Below are 19296 nucleotides of genomic sequence, written 5' to 3'. Positions count from 1 at the left end.
GTCACCGGCTCTTCCTGTCCTCTGCTTGTGGCTTCCCTCATGCCTGGCCTTGCTCCAAGGTCAGTGCCAAGGACTTTGCCTTCTTTAGGTGCATCTGTGTTTTGAAAGCAGGATTCTTATCCAGAGGAACAAAAGGCAATTGTCCAGAAATGTATTTAACTATAAAATAATGTGTTGGTAGGAAAACCACAGGTCAAGGGCTCAGGGGGAAAGAGAATACCCGCCTCCCTTTCCTCATCCCAGTCCTTCTCCTCTGGGGAGCTCCTTTTGACCATTTTTGTGTTTGTAAATCACAAGGAAGTAGCCCCATAACTAAATAACGCGATACATCTGATTTCTTGGTTTATCTCTTTAGGCAGTAGCTGTTGACTTTTCCCCCATGAAAATGAATTTGGTTCATCTTTTCTCCTCTCCCTTTTTTATTAAATCTATGGGTATTATATTTTTATCTTCTGGTTCTTGTGTGAGTCAGCTCTGGAAATAAACGAAGACTAACCAGATAAGAAAAGCGAAGGCTATGTACCCAGAGCTTGCGACAGCAAGGGAGCCAGCTGCCCACCCTTGCTCGCCTTTGGCAGAGTCTCAGCGTCAGGCAGGAGAGTGAGAGTTTCATGGACAAAAGGGGAGGCTTCAGTTAAGGTCTGGCTGGAGGCTGTAAGCAGAAAGCAGGCTAGAAGCAGAGGGTCCTGGGTGAGAAGCTACAGGTGCGTATGTGGCTGCTTCTGGTTGATCCTGACTTGGATGCTGTCATCCATCAGTCAAGCGCTGGCCATGTAGGACTGCCTGTCACACATACCGGTACTTAGCTTCCTGGGTTGTGGCTGTTGATAGTGATCTGACTTCCTGCAGGTCTGACTTAAGCAGCCTGGCTCTCCGTGTTGCTCATGGAGCTGAAGGCTTGGTTTCCTGGGCAGGTTGATTCAGGTTCTGGGTCGAAGTTCTATCTCTGTATGTGTTCAGGCTGTATCCCCAATCTATCACAGCTTAATACCTTTAAATAATAGAATTGAACTTCTGTTTCCAGAGCTTTCAACTGTAAACTTCGTGTTGTATGTATTTCTTCCCATTCTCTAAGATCCCACCAGCATGACTAGTTTCCCTCCCTCTACCTCTTACTCCTGGCCACCAAACCACTAATTTTACTTGAAGATTTATAATATTACTATCTCTTTTCAGTAAGTACAAATAATCCATGATGTGTCTAAGTCAGTTTTGAGAATCAAAGGCTGATAAACAACATAATTATATAATAGAAATAGAAATTTTTAAATGTAAATATTATTAGTAATTTGAAAAATTATAGGATTCCATCCATAGAGCAGGAACAGTGATTCTATGTCCCAAAAACTAACTCACTGGAAGCATGATATTTTAGGCAATTGATTCTCTTTTATTAAACTCACAATTTTTTTTCCACACAGGCGTGCATGTCAGATAAATGTTCTTAGTCTTGATTATCTGAAAATATCAGTTCTTCATCTCACACTTGATTGGTAGCCTGGCTGGGTATTTGATTCTAATTGTAGACTTGGGACTTTGAGGACATGGCCCTGTTGAAATCTGCTTTGCAGCACTGCGGATAAAATCATCTGATACCAATCTGATGTTCATTCCTTTATATGTAGTTTGCTTTGTTCCTTCTAGGAGGTTTCCGGATTGTCTCTCTGTCTTCGCTGCTCTGTGTTTTCACAGAGATGTGTGCTACGGACTGAGTGTTTGTGTCCTCCCAAGAGGAATGACTTCAGTGTGTCTGCCTTCCCCTCATTCCCAACGCCAGGGTCAATGTCGAGGTCTCATTCACGTTTCTGAGGTCTCCCTGTGGTGACATATATCAGTATTTTTAATTCGTGAATAGTACTTTCTTGTTTGATGATACCACTTTATGTTCATCCACGCACCAGTTGATGGATGTTGTGATTGTGCCAAGTTTTGGGCTATAATGAAGGATGCTGTACGCACATTCATGTGTGAAGTCTTTTCTGTGGACGTATGTGTTCATTTTCTTGGGCAGATTTCTTGGGGTATATTTTCTGGGTATGTTTATGTTTAACCTTTTCAAAGAATATTTATTTATTTATTTGAAAGGCAGAACAACAGAGAGAAATCTTCCATCTACTGATTCACTCCCCAAACAGCTGCAGCAGCCAGGGCTGGCCCAGGCCGAAGCCAGGAGCCAGGAACTCCATCCTGGTCTACCATATGGGTGGCAGAGGTCTACACTCTTGGGCTGCCTTCCATTGCTTTCCTGGGCACATTAGCAAGAAGCTGGATCAGAAGTAAAGTAGTTGGAACGTGATCAGCATTCTTATATGGAATGCAAGGAGCTTAATACACTGCACCACAACACCCAGCACTCATATTTAACTTTTTAGCAAGCTACACTGTTTTCCAAACTAGTTGTCCTATTTTATATTCTCACCAGCCATGCATGAGGGACCTAGGTCCCCTCTAAGTATTTTATACTGTCTTATTTATTATAGCCATCCTTGTGATATGAAGTGGTATCTCAATGTGATTTTAATTTCCATGTTTTTAATGTTTAACAGTATTGAACATCTTTACATGTGTTGCTTGGCCATTTGTGTGTTGTCTTTGATGAAGTCTATATTCAAGCATTTTGGCCATTTTTAAAAAGATTTATTGATTTTATTTGAAAAACAGAGTTATATATATAGAGAGAAGAAGAGACAAGGAGAGTGGCAGAGTTAGCTTCCATCCACTGTTCACTCCCCAAGTAGCCCCAATGGCCAGGACTGAGCCAAGCCAAAGCTAGGAGGCTGGAACTCCATCTAGGTCTTCCATACATAGGTGCAAGGAACCCAAGTACTTGGGTCATCCTCTACTGCTTTCCCAGGAGCATCAGCAGGGAGCTGGATCAGAAGTGGAAAAGCCAGCACTCATATGGTATGCCAGCATCGCAGACAGAAGCTTAACCAGCTGTGCTACAACACCAGCCCCTATTTTGTGCATTTGTAATTGGATTGTTTGACTTCTTATTGAGTTGTCAGAGTTCTTCTTAGATTCTGGATACAAGTCATCTGTTAGACAGTTGGCATGCATGTCCACAAATACCATAGCAACCTGTTAAGTCCTACAGATCAGAAATGCACCAGTCACCCATGCAAGAAGCTGTGGCACACAGAACAAAGTGCAGCTCCCTGTGCTGGGTGAGGCCCTAGGAGACTTCACCTGGGAGGTAACAGCTGAGAGAGGCCTTGGTTTTCCCCAGATGAGCTGAAGAAGCTCATTCAGGCCAAGGAAGAACATGGGTAGAAGCAGCAAGGCTGGAAAGCCAGAGAGCCAGCGCCTTGCAGAAGTGGCCGGAGCAAAACACAAGGATGGAGGAGCAGAGGTGCAGCCTAGTCTCAGGAAACTGTTAGGCGTGGCTGAAGGTAGGAGGGGTCTTTAGACCACGGGCTTTGCCCCATCCCTGTTCAATCCTAAGAATGTTCTCTTCTGGTAGGGAGGGGGAAGGAGAGGCAACAGCCCACACAAATCTGTGGCTCCCACGGGAGCAGTAAGTAGAAGACACCCTCCCATTGTGAGTCACCAGTCTCATCTCCAGACACAAATGACAAAACATTTTCATTGTTGTTTTTTCCACTGCTCACTTGGAACCTGAAAGGTCTGAGGATTAAGTGACGCCATAATGCTGCCTGGCCACAGCGTGAAATTGACCTCAACACCTGTTCCTGCTTCTGGCTCTGTGCTCTCCCCTTCCTCCTTCTCAAAGGCTGCTGGGTATTTTTTTAAAGATTTATTTTATTTATTTGAAAGAGTTACAGAGAGAGGTAGACATTGGCTGGTTCACTTCCTAGATGGCCACAGTGGCTGGAGCTGAAAGGATCCAATGCCAGGAGCCAGGAGCTTCTTCCGGGTCTCCCACCTGGGTGCAGAGGCCCAAGAATTTGGGCCATCTTCTACTGCTTTCCCAGGCCATAGCAGAGAGCTGGACCAGAAGAGGAGCAGCCAGGACTCGAACCAGTGGCCATATGGGATGCTGGCACTTCAGGGCAGGGCTTTAACCTGCTGCACCACAGTGCCAGCAGCTGGATATTTTTTAAAACTTGCCTTTGACTCTGGCCTCAGAGTCAGCCCTAAAGGCATTCAGATCTGGCTGAAAAGCCCATGAGAGTATTTCAGGCATGGAAAGCCAAGACACTCTGGCAAAAGATCTCTGTGAGTGAGATCTCAGTGGAAAGAACAGGTCTTCAAAGAAGGAGGTACCTTTCTCTGAAGGGAGGAGAGAACCTCCACTTTGACTATGACCTTGTCTAAACAAGATAAGAGTCGGAGAACTCAGAGGGCTTCCATAGCCTTGGAAACTCATGACTGGAGCATAGGGAGATTACTGATGCCATAGACAGGAGTGTCAATTGGTAAAGTCAACAACAGGAGTCACTGTGCACTTACTCCTCATGTAGGATCTCTGTCCTTAATGTGCTGTGCATTGAGATTTAATGCTATAACAAGTACTCAAATAATATATTTCACTTTGTGTTTCTATGGGGGTGCAAACTGTTGAAATCTTTACTTAATGCATACTAAACTGATCCTCTGTAAAAAAAAAAAAAAAAAAAGAAAAAAGAAAAGAAAAGAAACTATCAACTCCCAACTTGACTCTCACTGGGATTAAACATGACAATAGGTCTGATCTGATTTCATCATCATTAAAAAAAAAATCATCTATTATTTTTCACTTTATGTTTCTGTGTGGGAGCAAACTGTTGAAATCCTTACTTAATGTATACTAAGCTGATCTTCTGTATATTAAGATAATCGAAAATGAATCTTGATGTGAATGGAAGGGGAGAGGGAGTGGGAAAGGGGAGGGTTGTGGGTGGGAGGGACGGTATGGGGGGGAAGCCATAGTAATCCATTATTCGTACTTTGGAAACGTATATTCATTAAATAAAAGTTAAAAAAAAAAAAAGATAAAACTTGCCTTTGACTCTGAAGCCTTCCTACCGATGGCCGCTGTGGGCCACGCTGGCCACAGAGGAGATGATCTTTTGTTTTTGGGTAATTTGCACCTGGCTCAAATCCATCTAATATGGAACTGGATTTGTGTCATGTGTGAACCCTTCAGATCACGTCTGCTCGGAAAGGAGGTTGACCCCACTGTGCCTCCATCACAGCAGCCTCCCTGAATGCCACCGGAGTCCTCGTTCTAGATTCTTCCAACAGAGTTCAGCTTCCCAAACAGCAGCCCAAGCATTGGCCTTCACTGGTATCTATTCAGGGTCCCGGAGCAGTGTACAACCTTCACGCTGCTCAGCAAAGCTCCCATGTCTGGGTAGCTCTGGACACACAATGCTGAGATGTGGCCCGAGCGATGGAGGTAAAGAGAGGGGTTAGGGGAATGTCAGGTGCATCCTTCTTCTTTGGCTCTTGTAAAGACTTTGAGTAGAGGCAGAGCAAAGGATTTACTGACTAAAGAGTTTCTTAAGTATTGAGAATGTGGTTAACTGGCCAAGACACACCCATGCCAGCCTCTCTCTTCCTCAGGATCTCCTGGAGAGAAGCTGATGAGCTGAGATCCTCACTGACCCATGCTCCTTTGCAGGTGGAGGCAGCCAGCGCCACAATTCTGTGCCAGTGAGATAGAACAAGGATGGTGGCATTTTGGGCAAAAATGTTTCCTTTACAAATGAAACAAGAGAGGCATTGGAGGAAATGTTCTTGTACTGAGAGTTCTTCTTCCTCTATGGCTTTCCCTTTTGCAATTCTGTTGCAATGCCATTCTGTAATCATGAGACCTCGAGCACAGGGATGGCAAAACAACTCATAGAGGATGACAGAGAAGGAATGGTAGGAAGAACCCAAATCTGGAGCAGGCCACACAGCAGACTCATAGAATGACAAACACTCTAAAAGCACTCCGACCTCAGAATCAGCCCTTAAGGCAATCGGATCTGGCTGAAAAGCCCATGAGAGCATTTCAGGCATGGAAAGCCAAGACACTGTGGCAAAAAATGACCTACATGAAGGATCTCTGTGAGTGAGACCCTGCTGGAAAGAAAGGGCCATAAAAGAGGGAGTACTTTTCTCTGAGGGGAGGAGAGAACTTCCACTTTGATTATGGCCCTGTCTAAATAATGTCGGAGTTTGTGGACTCAAAAGGATTCCATGGCCTTGGCAGCTCATGAAAAGAACCTTGGGTGATCAGTGATGTCATAAATAAGAGTGTCAACTGTTGAATCAACAACAGGAGTTGTTGTGTGCACTTACTCCCCATGTAGGACTTCTGTCCTTAATGAGTTGTACTATGAGAATTAATGGTAAAACTAATCTTCAAACAGTAGTTTATACTTCATGCGTCCATGTGGGTGCAAACTGTTGAAATCTTTACTTAGTATAGAGTTGGTCTTCTGTATATAAAGAGAAGTAAAAATGAATCTTAATGAAAAATGGGTTGGGAGAGGGAGTATGAGGTGGGATAGGAGTGGGGGTGGGAGGGTAGGTATTGGGGGAAAAACCACTATATTCCTAAAGCTGTACCTATGAAACTTGTATTTATTAAATAAAAGCTAAAATAAATAAATAAATAAATAAGAAAAAGAACCCAGATCCTTGAAGCTGAACTGCAAGCCCAGCTCCCGCCTGGATTCTTCCAGACATTGCACGAGGTGAGAGAGCCGGTGCCTTCCTCCTATAAGCCATGCTTGATAGAGATTTTGGACGCCTGTGGCCAAATTCACCCTGGATGGTATGGACCTGACTTCTTCCACTTCCTCCTCACCTCTGCACTTCGCTTTTAATGACATGGAAATATATAGCACTCTGCTGGGCCCTGCCCAGAAAATCAATTAAGCTTAAAAAAAAAAAAGAACTCACAAACCCACAGCTGCACTTCCAGTAAAGTACCCTAGCGGCGGATGATGACATGGGTGACAAGGCTGGGAGAGCAGGGAGAAGGCGGGTGTGGCTCAGGTCCCCACTGTGCAAGCGGCCTTCGCCTGACGCAAGGACCAGTGTCTGGTTGTCCGCTCCCTGCTGAATGGGCTTAACAGTGACTGGGCACAACTACGCCTTGTGCAGAGGTGAGGAAAGGTGCTTCGGGAAGGGAGGGGAGAAGGAAGGAGGGAAGAGGAATGAGGCAGGCGGGAGGGATGGAGGGAGTGAAGGCGGGGTGAGGTCAACACGAAAGTGAAGACTTGGAGGCTGCCGGGATGTGGAAGTGGCGCGGAGCTGCAAACAGCCCCGAGGTGCGGTCAGAAGCTCAGGCCCCCGGGCCCGCTGGGAGGCTTGAAGGCAGCACAGGGAGGAGCAGGAGGTGAAATCTGTCCGTGTCTCAAGAGCTAGCTTACCAGATCTGTGGGGCTAGGCAGGCAGAAGCAGAGAAAACAGACACCCGTGAGAAGCGAGGCAGGTGCAGCCGGAGCCCGGAAGGCACAGCCCTCTGGCGCAGAGCCCCGGCGTCCCCTGGAGCCCCCACCGTTTGACCTCCCCGCCCCCCACGGCTGATTTGGAGAATGAACGGGTAGAAAACCCTGGCGCAGCGTGGATGGTGAGGTGCAAGCTGAGCTGGAAACAATGTGGCCGATGAATCAGAGCTAAGGAGAGGGAATTGAAAGCCACCAGACGGTGGGCATTGTGTCAGCGATAGTCTAGGGGTGGCTTGGGGTCGCAGTAGCTGGAGCCTCTGTCACCGAAGCTGACTGCTGCTGACTTTCATATAAATGCTGCAACCCCGGGGGCATGGCTGGTGGTCCTGGAGCCGCAGCTGCCGGAACAAAATACCAGGCTGGGTGCCATAAACAACAGAAGGGTATTTGCTCACTGTTCAAGGTCGCAAATTCACAAGTTCAAGGTCAAAGGGTCAGCAGCTTGGCTTTCTTCTGAGACCTGTCTCCTTGTGGCTGTGTCCCACCTGGGTGTGTTCTGACCTCTTATTAGGACATGGGTCAGATTAGATTCAGACTCACTGTGACCTCATTTTACCTTGATCCCTTCTAGAAAGGTCCAAATGGAGTCATGATCCGAGGTATCCGGGCTTAGGATTCCCCATGTGAATTTGGGTGGGCACGTTTCAGCCCCTGTCCCTACTAGAACACATTATCACAAGCTTCGTGTCTTAAAGCAACACAAACGTATCCTTTTAGGATTCTAGAAGACAGAAGTCCAAAATAGGCTCCATTGGGCCAAAATCAAGGTGCAGGCAGGGCGGCCTTCCTTCCAGAACCCTCTGGAGAACATTGGCTTCCTATTTTGCTCCAGAAGCAGCCTCATTCCCCAGCCCGTGGACCCTGCCTTCAACTCCTCACCTTGCACGACTGTGACAGACACTCGGATTCTGTAGTTAAGTCTCCCTTGCCCCTCTCATATGCATATAAGGACACTTGTGTTGACATTTAGGGTCCACCCAAAAGCCCCGGATAACCTCCCCACCTCAAAATCCCAATCTTCATCACCCTGCCAAGTCCCTTTTGCCATAAGAGGTAGGTGATGGATCCTGGATTGGGGTGATTAGGACGTGGGCATCCTCGGGGGAGTTCTGTTAGTCAGCCGGTTGCACCGCTTAAACCTGCTCCTGCCCTGACACTTCTACGTCGTATCAGACTTCCCCGAGGCCTGTGCATGCAATGATTCCAGAGTTGCGTCTAGCTGTGAGCCTGGGGACTGGTCTTGAAGAGGAACTTCCAAACATTACACCTACAGACACCACGTAGCAGGGGGCCGGAAGCCCGTGCCTCCCCTCGCCTGAGTCTCCGGCCAGCCAGGCTGCCCAGCTAGCACCTGAAGCGTGAAGGAGACCTCTGCTGCAGACACCGCCCCCTCTCTGGACTTCAGGCACCACCGCTGGCAGGAAAAGGCATGCAGTGGATGGGATACATTTCTGTGACTGCAGGCATCCCTGGCTTTCGTATCCTTGACCATAATGTTATTTGTCGTGGGAACTATCTCACAAACTTCAAAAAAAATAAGGTTTATTTTCTATTAAAAAAAAATGACCCAAGGTTTCATTAAACACCGCTGGGGACTGTGCCGGTACAGCTGGCTCCCTAAACTGGCCGGGTGACAGCACAGCTGGCATTGCTGATGCCTTCTCAGATGTGATGACGTGTGATGTATGCGTGGGGTCTGGTGACTTAGTAAGTACTGTTCCTGCAGGACCTAACCCTTATGAGATCTAAGTGGTGTAGGAAGATCTTTTAAGGGCCCTTATAGATCAGTCACCCTGTAGATCTCCCAGAGACATCCCCGTGATTAAAAAGTAATGCGGAGGCCGGCGCCATGGCTCACTTGGTTAATCCTCCGCCTGCGGCACCGGCATCCCATATGGGCACTGGGTTCTAGTCCCAGCTGCTCCTCTTGCATATGCGAGCTGGTTCTAGTCCCAGCTGCTCCTCTTCCAGTCCAGCTCTCTGCTGTGGCCTGGGAAGGCAGTGGAGGATGGCCCAAGTGCTTGGGTTCCTGCAGCCGCATGGGAGACCAGGAGCTCCTGGCTTTGGATCAGCGTAGCTCGGCTGTAGTGGCCATTTAGGGGGTGAACCAACAGAAGGAAGACCTTTCTCTCTGTCTCTCTCACTGTCTAACTCTGCCTGTCAAAACACACACACACACACAAGTGCTAATGGTTCTTCATTGATGTGGCTCTTTCTGTTTTCTTTGATGAACACACCTGTGGTCCCTTTCAGTGTGGAAATTCATGACCTTCGGTACTTTAATTGATTTTTGTCTAATGCCTTATTTTCCTTGTAGAACTTCTACATTTAGGACCAAGCATTCTCTTTTCGTATCATGAATCCCTGTTCACAATGTTTTCAAATGCACAAAATAAAATGCATGGCTTTATAAAGGATAACACTGCTCCTGGAATACAACTGAGAAAATATTGTGAAATGAATTCATCATATATTCATACATGTGCCTAAATAACAAGACCAGCAGCCAGTTTAGCAACTAGCATTTTTCAAGTGGAGGACGGCCCAAGTACTTGGGCGCCTGCACCCACATGGGAGACCAGGAAGAAGCACCTGGCTCCTGGCTTCCAATCGGCGCAGCACTGGCCATAGCGGCAATTTAGGGAGTGAACCAATGGAAGGAAGACCTTTCTCTCTGTCTCTCTCTCTCACTAACTCTACCTGTCAAATAAATTTAAAAAAAGTAATGCAGAAAAGCAGTACTGGGAGAAGTGTTGCTTGTCCCTACAGGTTCAGTGGCACACTCTAGCAGTCATCCTGGAGCACTGAGAATGTGGCACCCTGCTGACTCAGCATCAGAAGACTTTCCCACTGAGTTGCTCCCCAGACGTCTACAATGGCCAGGGCTGGGCAAGGCCAAAGCCAGGAGCCCAGAACTTAACCCAGGGACCCACATGCCTGAGCCATCACCTGCTGCTTCCCAGGGTGCAGGCAGTGACAGAGGAGCTAGAACTCAAACCAGCTTGCTGCTCGTTGTGGCGGAACACAGCCTCGGATACGTGTGGTCCAACACAAAATCCACTGTGAAGAAAGCGTCCTTTATCTGCAAAACCCAATGATAGCAACCAGCCCCCACGTCGGTATGAAGCACTTGAAATGCAGGTTGTGTGACCGAGGAAGGAAATCTTCAAATTGCAGTTCATTGTAATAAATGTAAATTTAACTAACCACGTGCAGCAAGTAGCTACCTTATTAGACAACCTGGCACTGGTAGCTTTCAGAGAAAGAGCTCAGGAGAAGTCATTTTTGAGCCTTTACATTCCAAGGATATTGTCATTCTATCCTCGCACAACACTGGTAGTTTGGCTGAGAACATAAGGCTGGGTTAGAATAACTTGACCTTAAAATTGTGAAGGCAACCTCCCCATCTCCCCAGCGTCCAGTCCTGATTTTGAGAGCATACGATTCCTCATTTCCTGGTTGTGATCTGCTTCTCCCCTGAACGTTTTAAGGTCTCATCTTTGTTGCGTTTTCCTACTTCCTGTTGCAGTGCCTTTTCTGGGGGGCCTACTTTCATCCACCAGTCTGGTAGCTCAATGAGCTCTTTGATCTGGAAATTCATGGCTTTAAGTTCTGAGACATTTTCTCCAGTATTTCACTGAAAATTTCTTCCCTTTGTTTTTCTCTATCCTATTTCCTAGTATTCCTGTTGTTCAGATAGTAGGCATCCAGTACCAACCTATTTTTCTTAAATTTTTATCTCTCTCTCTCTCTTTTTTTTTTTCATCTTTTTTTTTTTTTTTTTTTTTTTGCTTTGCTTCCTGGGAAATTTTTCAGTGCTGTTTTCTAACCCTTCTGTTGGGTTTTTAACTTATGCCCTCATATTTTAAATTTCTAGACTTTAATTTTTTTTGACAGGCAGATTTAGTGAGAGAGACAGAGAGAAAGGTCTTCCTTCCATTGGTTCACCACCCAAATGGCTGCTATGGCCGCCGCTGTGCCGAACTGAAGCCAGGAGCCAGGTGCTTCCTCCTGGTCTCCCATGCGGGTGCAGGGCCCAAGCACTTGGGCCATCCTCCACTGCCTTCCCGGGCCACAGCAGACAGCTGGGCTGGAAGAGGAGCAACCGGGACAGAATCCAGTGTGCCGACCGGGACTAGAACCTGGAGTACCGGCACTGTGGGTGGAGGATTAGCCTAGTGAGCCATGGCGCTGGCCTAGATTTTAATTTCTAATGCTTGTCCCCCAAGTACTCTTTTTTCATAACATCCTGTTCTTACTTCACAGTTTCAATATCTTTCTTATCTCCCTAGGAATGTTTGCAGATTCGTAAAGGTTTTCTTCTACCCTCATTCTTTCTGTTTCTTCCTATTTGCAGTTTTTGCCCTGATCTCTACCACCTGCGGCTTTCTCTGGCAGCTGGTAGTCCTTGGTTGGCCAGTCAGATGTCAGACCTGGGAACATGAGGATACTGCATGAAGTTCATGGAAGGGAGGAAATGAGAACAGAAGCCAATGAAAACATAGGAAGTCACATTTTGGTGCAAAGCATTTTGAAATCTGTGCATGACTTTTCATAATGCACATTTTTCCATAAACTTAAAAAAAAAAAAAAACCACCCTGGGTAGCATGTTCTTAGAAAGCTCTGGGCTGGCCGGCGTCACGGCTCACTAGGCTAATCCTCCGCCTAGCGGCGCCGGCACACCAGGTTCTAGTCCCGGTTGGGGCACCGGATTCTGTCCCGGTTGCTCCTCTTCCAGGCCAGCCCTCTGCTGTGGCCAGGGAGTGCAGTGGAGGATGGCCCAAGTGCTTGGGCCCTGCACCCCGTGGGAGACCAGGAAAAGCACCTGGCTCCTGGCTTCTGCCATCGGATCAGCGCAGTGCGCCGGCCGCAGCGCGCCGGCCACGGTGGCCATTGGAGGGTGAACCAACGGCAAAGGAAGACCTTTCTCTCTGTCTCTCTCTCTCACTGTCCACTCTGCCTGTCAAAAAAAAAATAAAATAAAATAAAATAAAAAAAAAAAAAGAAAGCTCTGGGCTGTGCCTGGATCTCGTCGGCCATTCATTTCACTGTGGGATGCAGAGGCTGAACCGTGTCGTTAGGGAAGTGCTAGCATTGGATCTTCAGGTGCTCGCTCTTTATCAAGTGAGATGCTTCACAGTGGACTGCCCATCTCCTGCCAGGAGGGGCTGGCCTGGCTGCAGAGAAGAGGCCAGCAGCAGCACCCAGTAAGTGGAACCTGCAGCATTCCCCCAGCCCCCAGCCCCCACCCCCACTGCAGTTCAGTATTTCTCTGCTCAACCCCAAGCCCATCTGCAGAGGAGAGACCTTGAGTCTTCCGTCAAAGTGGGCGCACCGCGGGGAGACCGCGGGTCCCCATTGTCAGACTTTGGGCCAGTCCTCCTTACTCCAGCAGCGTCCTCTTTCCTGGCCTGGGGCTGCCAGTGTGGGCGCCTGTGCCATCCACTCTGTTAGACATCAGGTGGGGCTCTGTCTTCCCCAGAGCCAGCTCTGTGAGGGCCTTTGTAGCTCGGTGAGGACTTTAACCAGCCACCCCCACAACTTCCAAAACCTCTCCCATGTTCCCTGTTCTTATGGCTTTCCGTATTTTTTTAAAATTCCTTTTACTGTCATTTCTGTGTGGTTTCAAGAGACAGAAAAATGAGCTCAATTTGTTCCCCCTCCTTTTTTAATGGCCGGTGGCAAACCAGTTTCCATTTGTCCTAGAAAACGTCCCCCTCAAGCTGGCTGACTGCAAAGCCCAGTGCCTTTAGTGACACATTTATTGCACGGCTGATGTGAGTCTGCACTGTACTCAGTACTGACCAAGTCCACCCAACCCAACAGCCATGCAATACAATATAATATGTGGTGCGCTGCATCGCAGCCACGTGAGCGCTGTGCGGCAGCACGTCGTCACTGACTGCCTGGGGTCTCCTGGCCTCAGAGGCAGCCCTGACTCTTGTTGAATACCCCAGAGTGCCTGCTCCTGGGCTTGTAAGGATCACGCACATTTGACCTAAACCTCATTACCACACTGCTCTGAGCATGCATTCAAATTAAAAAGAATGGACTTCGAATTCTTGCTCACTGAAAATATTTTCCATCAACACCAAATGAAAGAGAAGGGCAGAAGCCAAGTGCATTGAATGTAGGTCTGTTGAGTCACTCTCGTTAGTCACCCTGATTCCTTTTCTGTCCTAACCCCACAGAATAGAACTGGCTTGTGCTTAGCCACGGTAACCCTTATGGTACTAAAGATCCCTCCTGTGTAATTCCTATGAAGTATTGATGATCCACTTGTTTGAGTGGTATATTCAATGTGACCCAATTGGAAATAAACCTGAATCAAAGTGGGGATGGCAGACCATAGGCTACTCTGAGAAAAAAGAGCAGGTTTTTTTTTTGTTTGTTTTTGTTTTTGTTTTGTTTTGTTTTGTTTTTTTGACAGGCAGAGTGGACAGTGAGAGAGAGAGACAGAGAGAAAGGTCTTCCTTTGCTGTTGGTTCACCCTCCAATGGCCGCACCCATGGCCGGCGTGCTGCAACCGGCGCACCGCACTGATCCGATGGCAAGAGCCAGGTACTTCTCCTGGTCTCCCATGGGGTGCAGGGCCCAAATCTTGGGCCATCCTCCACTGCACTCCCTGGCCACAGCAGAGAGCTGGCCTGGAAGAGGGGCAACCGGGACAGAATCTGACGCCTGGACCGGGACTAGAACCTGGTGTGCCGGCGCCGCAAGGCGGAGGATTAGCCTAGTGAGCCGCGGCGCTGGCAAAAGAGCAGTTTTGTCTGAAGTATATTTTTATGTATTTTACTATATGCCAGGTACTGTGGCAAGCACTTTACAGATACTGTATTGCGTGATTTACTCTTGACAGCAGTATGAGAATATGACCGTTATCCTTGTTTTCCACTTAAAGAAACTGGCCCAGAAAGGCTAAGGAACTGCTCAAGGTCGCGCAGTTAGTAAGACTAAGAGCTCAAGGTCACATAATTAGGGAGAGAGACCTTAGCAGCTTGACCTCAGAGCCAAAAAGCGAGGACTCTGGCCTGCATTCCTCTAAGCCAGTGGTTCTCACCAGGGGACAATTTTGCCTTCTCCCCCAGGAGGCATTTCACAATGTCGGAAGGTATTTTTGATTGTCACCACTCAGCAAGTGACACCACTTGCATCTTATGGTAGGTGTTCGAGATGTTGCTAGACATCCTACGGTGTCCAGGCCAGACCTCTCATGTTCAGGCCAGACCTCCCGTGCCGAAGACAAGCTGGCACAAACGTCAGAGGCGCCAGGGATGAGAGCAGGTGCCGGCACGGGCCAGGGTGCTGGCTGTGGCCGCTCTTCCCTCGGGTTTGCGGATTTGCATTTCTTGAAGCTGGTGTGGCCATGCCTTGCTTTGGACAATGCAATGTCACTGGGAGTGACGTGTGTCTCTCCTTGGCCAACACTTTGAAAGCTAGTGCGTGACACTGTGTTTTCTTCTTCTTTTTTTTTTTTTTCCTCCTTGGGCCATCTTGAAAATCCTGGAAACACAGACCTGGAACTTCCCTTGGCCTGGTCCTCAAGTGAGGATCAAGCACACCAAGTCCCATGGAAGTAAAGCAGCAGAGCCAGAAATGCCAGCAGACTCAGAAGGCTTGTGGAGAAATGGAATTGAAGTTTAAGTTTATTTTGAGGCAATAATACACATAACACACCATGATTTTTTGAAGACTACTTTCATGGCTGGATTTTAAAAAATATTTTGCGCCAAAATAAACTTATCTCGTAATTCCATTTTCCACCAGGTTTTTGAAGTACACTTGGGCTGTGTTGTTTTAAGCCACTGAGGTTCAGGGCTGGTTCCACAGCGTTACTCAGACTCCCTGACTGTTGTGAGTCCCTGCGTCCCTGTTGCGTGTCACCTGGCTCAGGTCCTCCTACCCAGTTCCTGGGTTCCTCCCTCTGAGCAATGGTTTCCTGCTGCCATCCAAAGGGGCCTGGGAGTTTCCCTCTGCCTGTGTCAGAAGTTTTGCTTTGTCACTGAGCTAGTCACATCTGGATTCCATGAGATGAACTTGCTTCTCTTTCTGTATCATGGGAAGCCTGACATGAGTTGCATAGTACTCATTGCCATGACAACCACGCAACTCAGTTAACTCTGAGTTAATATATACACTGGCTCCTCTTGTTTTACACCTGCACCAGCTCCGGTTACGTCAGAATGATTAACGTTATAATACCCAGGATTACATGAACCCTAAATCCCAGGAGGTGTGGACAGCCTTTGGTTCTGATATTCACAAGTCGTCTTATTCACAAGTCTTCTCGATGCTTAAGACATGTAGGTGTTCTGACCTGACAATTTGTACACCTTACTGGATAGATTAAGTTAATCTACCTAAAGATAAACTAGAATTCCATGGTGTTTCAACCAGTATGGATTGATACAGAATGAATTTATGGCAACCTAACATTAGAGATTAATTGATAGTCCACATAATAGCTTATTGTTTTAATCAGTGAAATCTTAGGACTCGGTGTAAGCGTGTCTTCATTATAGAAGTGGGGAAAGTAGATAGTAAGCATTTGTGGCATCCAGTAGCCACATAGCAAAGACTGTAAGAAACAGGCTATTGTTTCCGCTTTTCCCTGGGAAAGAGCTTCCGCCAGGAACACCTCCTCAACCTCCTTAAAATGCCTGTCTTCTCCCACTCCCACGCCCACCTCGCTTTGTCTTGCTGTGCTTCTCCTTTGAAATGCCTTCCTGTCTCCACTCCTCTCCCTCAAATCCAGAAAGCGCTCCTCAAAGACAGGTTCAAGTTTCTGCTCTTCTATAATGCCGTCTCTTTCTTTTCGTAGCACTTATAATTGGAGCTGAATATTTTAGTGCTGGACTCCCCATTCTCCAAAGACAAGAGCATAACCATACAAGTAACTCTTCATGCAGAAAAATAACTTATATTCATCGTCCATCCTTTCATTCATTCATTCTTTCCACAGACTGTTTCTATCCTGAGTTGGATCCAGAATTATAGAGGCACTGACCTGGAGGAGAGCACGGCCTGATGGTGCTAATAGGTATGGAAACACAGGCATACGCTGCAATGAATATACAGAGGTGGTTAAGCTGAGTGTCGTACGCCTGTATTTTACCTGTGTCTCAAGCATGGTTCTGTTGGGTCAAGCTGAAACCAAGCAGTAGACAAGGTATTGGGCACACGGGGAGTCTGACAAACCGCATAGCCAATCACCCCAGAATCCAGCAACTTCAAACAGCAGCTTCAGTTCTGCTCATGCATCTGCAATTTGAATGCAGCTCCCTGGGGACAGCTTGTTTCTGCTGTACTCAGCCCAGAGCCTGGAGCAGGTATCATCGCAGGGATCATCGGAGGGCTCACGTCGTGCCTGGCGGCTCACACTGGGAGAACACAGGCAGCTGGGGGCTGGAGAGGCTGTGGCTCCTCCTTGGGCAGTTTCTTTACCACTGCGTGACCTTCCCACGTGACCTCTTTGGCGTAGCATCTCCTGAGTAGCCAGGTGTATTGCATTCCAACTGCTATACAACAAATCACCACAAACTCAGTGGCTTAGGTGACGCACATTAATATCATGGTTCCTGTGGGTCAAGCTTAAGCCACGTGGTTTGTCTGGATCATTTGCTTAGGGTCTCATGAGGCTGTAATTATGTGGGCTGGACTGGACTGTGCCGTCATCTGGAGACCCAGCCTGGAGGACATCCGCGCCTAAGCCTCTTCTGGTGCTTGACAGAATCCACTTCTCTGAGCACTCAGACGGAAAGGTCTGGCTTTAGGTTGGTTGTCAACTGGAGGGCATCTGAGACCTTGATCAGATAAAGAGGCAGCGTCTGGAGCCCAGCTCTCCATGGGAGGAACACACACGATGTCCTAAGAAAAGTTAAGTGGGACTGGGAACCCGTTTTGGAGAAAGACAATCTGCCATTGCCCTCTGACCCCAATAACTCAAAAACATCCACATGCAAAAGCCATTTACTTCTCTCCCCCCAGTCTTCGATTTGCTTCTGGAGATAAGGCGCAAGGGAGTGATGCTGAGTGTTAAGATCCAAATGGGAAAAACTGATGAATGCAATCTGAGAGAGAACATTTGGGGGGAAAAAGGTATTTTCCGCCTGAACTGAATTTTGAAATGGGGAGCGGTTGGCTGCATGTAGGGTTATTAAATGGGTCCAATATCTGAGGGCCATGTTTGTGCGATCTGGTGTTACATTCTGCTTCCTCCCCATCTGTTTTATCTCCCTGATGGGACTGTAGACTTTCAGGAAATGGAGACTACGCCTTTGTGTCTTCTGCCTTCCTAGAGCAGCGCCAATCCCAAAGTTCCTGCTAAATACGCCGATTCCTCCATTCCCCCGAGGCCCTGATGTTTAAATTACCACCAATTCCTGGAAAAGTCTCGCTTTGAAAAGGTATCTGTTTATCAACTCTGCTGCCCCACAGCCAAGAAGCACAGTGCGATCTTGAGACGGTGCCTGGGTGTCCAGCGAGAGCTCATCCTTTCGGGAATCTATTCGTGCAGAGTGGAAGGAGTAGGACAAAGGCATCCAGAAACGCTTGGCTGTGTTCACAGAACGCAGGGGAAGCTTTGGAAAATGTCACCCAGGGCCTCCCTCCCCTGGGGAAGTAATTGCTGGTCCCAGGAGCTGAACTGGGGAGGTGGCTTAAAGAAGAATTCCATGTCCACTGAGTATGGAAACATCTTATAAAGGGGTGCTTTGATTCTGAACTCTCTTTGCATTTGTTTAGATCAAAGTTAACCCTGAGAAGTTCCTTAATAAAAAAAAATCTCCCATGTATTCCTCCTTCCCATTTGTGTAATTTTTTTAGTTACCTCTCCCCAAAACTGTTAGGAAATATCCTCCCATGTTTAATCATAGGTTCTCCTTCTTCCTCTCAATACATGCACTCGGTAGGAAGTAAAGAAATGGAAATTTATTCAGATGAAAGCATCAAGGACTACTAATACTCAAAGCTCAATCCTCAAACTTAAGAGTGCCTTAAAATCACCTTGGTAAAAATCACCTTGGTAAAAAATGCAGGCCCCTAGATCCCTGTGGGAGAATACATACATGAAGGTGCCTAGGAATATACATTGTTTTTCAAAATCTATGTGTTTCTGGGGCGGCGCTGTGGCACAGTGGGTTAACGCCCTGGCCTGAAGCGTCAGCATCCCATATGGGCGCAGGTTCTAGTCCCGGCTGCTCCTCTTCCGATCCAGCTCTCTGCTATGGCCTGGGAAAGCAGTAGAGGATGGCCCAGGTCCTTGGGCCCCTGCACCCATGTGGGAGACCTGGAGGAAGCTCCTGGCTTGTGGCTTCGGATCGGCACCGCTCCGGCCGTTGCAGCCAACTGGGGAGTGAACCATCGGATGGAAGACCTCTCTCTCTCTCTCTCTCTCTCTCTCTGCCTCTCTTCTGGTGTGTAACTCTGACTTTCAAATAAATAAATAAATCTTAAAAAAAAATCTATGTATTTCTGTGTGTATTCATTTATTTGAAAGGCTGAGAGACAGAGAGATCTCCCATCTGCTGGTTCACTCCCCAGATGCCTGCAACATCCAGCCAGGAACCAGGAACTCAGCCTAGTTCTCCTGCAACAGTGGCAGGAACTCAACCTGTTGAGTCATTCCCTGATGCCTCCCAGGGTGCACGTTAGAAGGAAGCTGGAATGGACAGCAGAGTCGAGACTCAGTCCCCAGGTGTTCTGAGGTGGGAGGTGGGGATCTCAAACAGCAGTGTAACTGCTGTGCCAAAAGCCTACCCAGAACAGGTATTCGTACGAAGCGGATCTAAGGTGGTCTTTGTGCCCCGCGGAGGCCAGCCCTAAGTGACAGTGGCTTCCCACACTAACATAGTGAACTGTGTTCTCCCTTTTCCACATAACAACCTTGCCTTTGACAAGAACAGAACA

Source organism: Oryctolagus cuniculus, chromosome 10 (assembly GCF_964237555.1).
Source record: "Oryctolagus cuniculus chromosome 10, mOryCun1.1, whole genome shotgun sequence".
NCBI lineage: Eukaryota > Metazoa > Chordata > Mammalia > Lagomorpha > Leporidae > Oryctolagus > Oryctolagus cuniculus.
The sequence above is the reverse complement of the archived record's forward strand: the minus strand, read 5'-3'. Positions refer to the sequence as shown.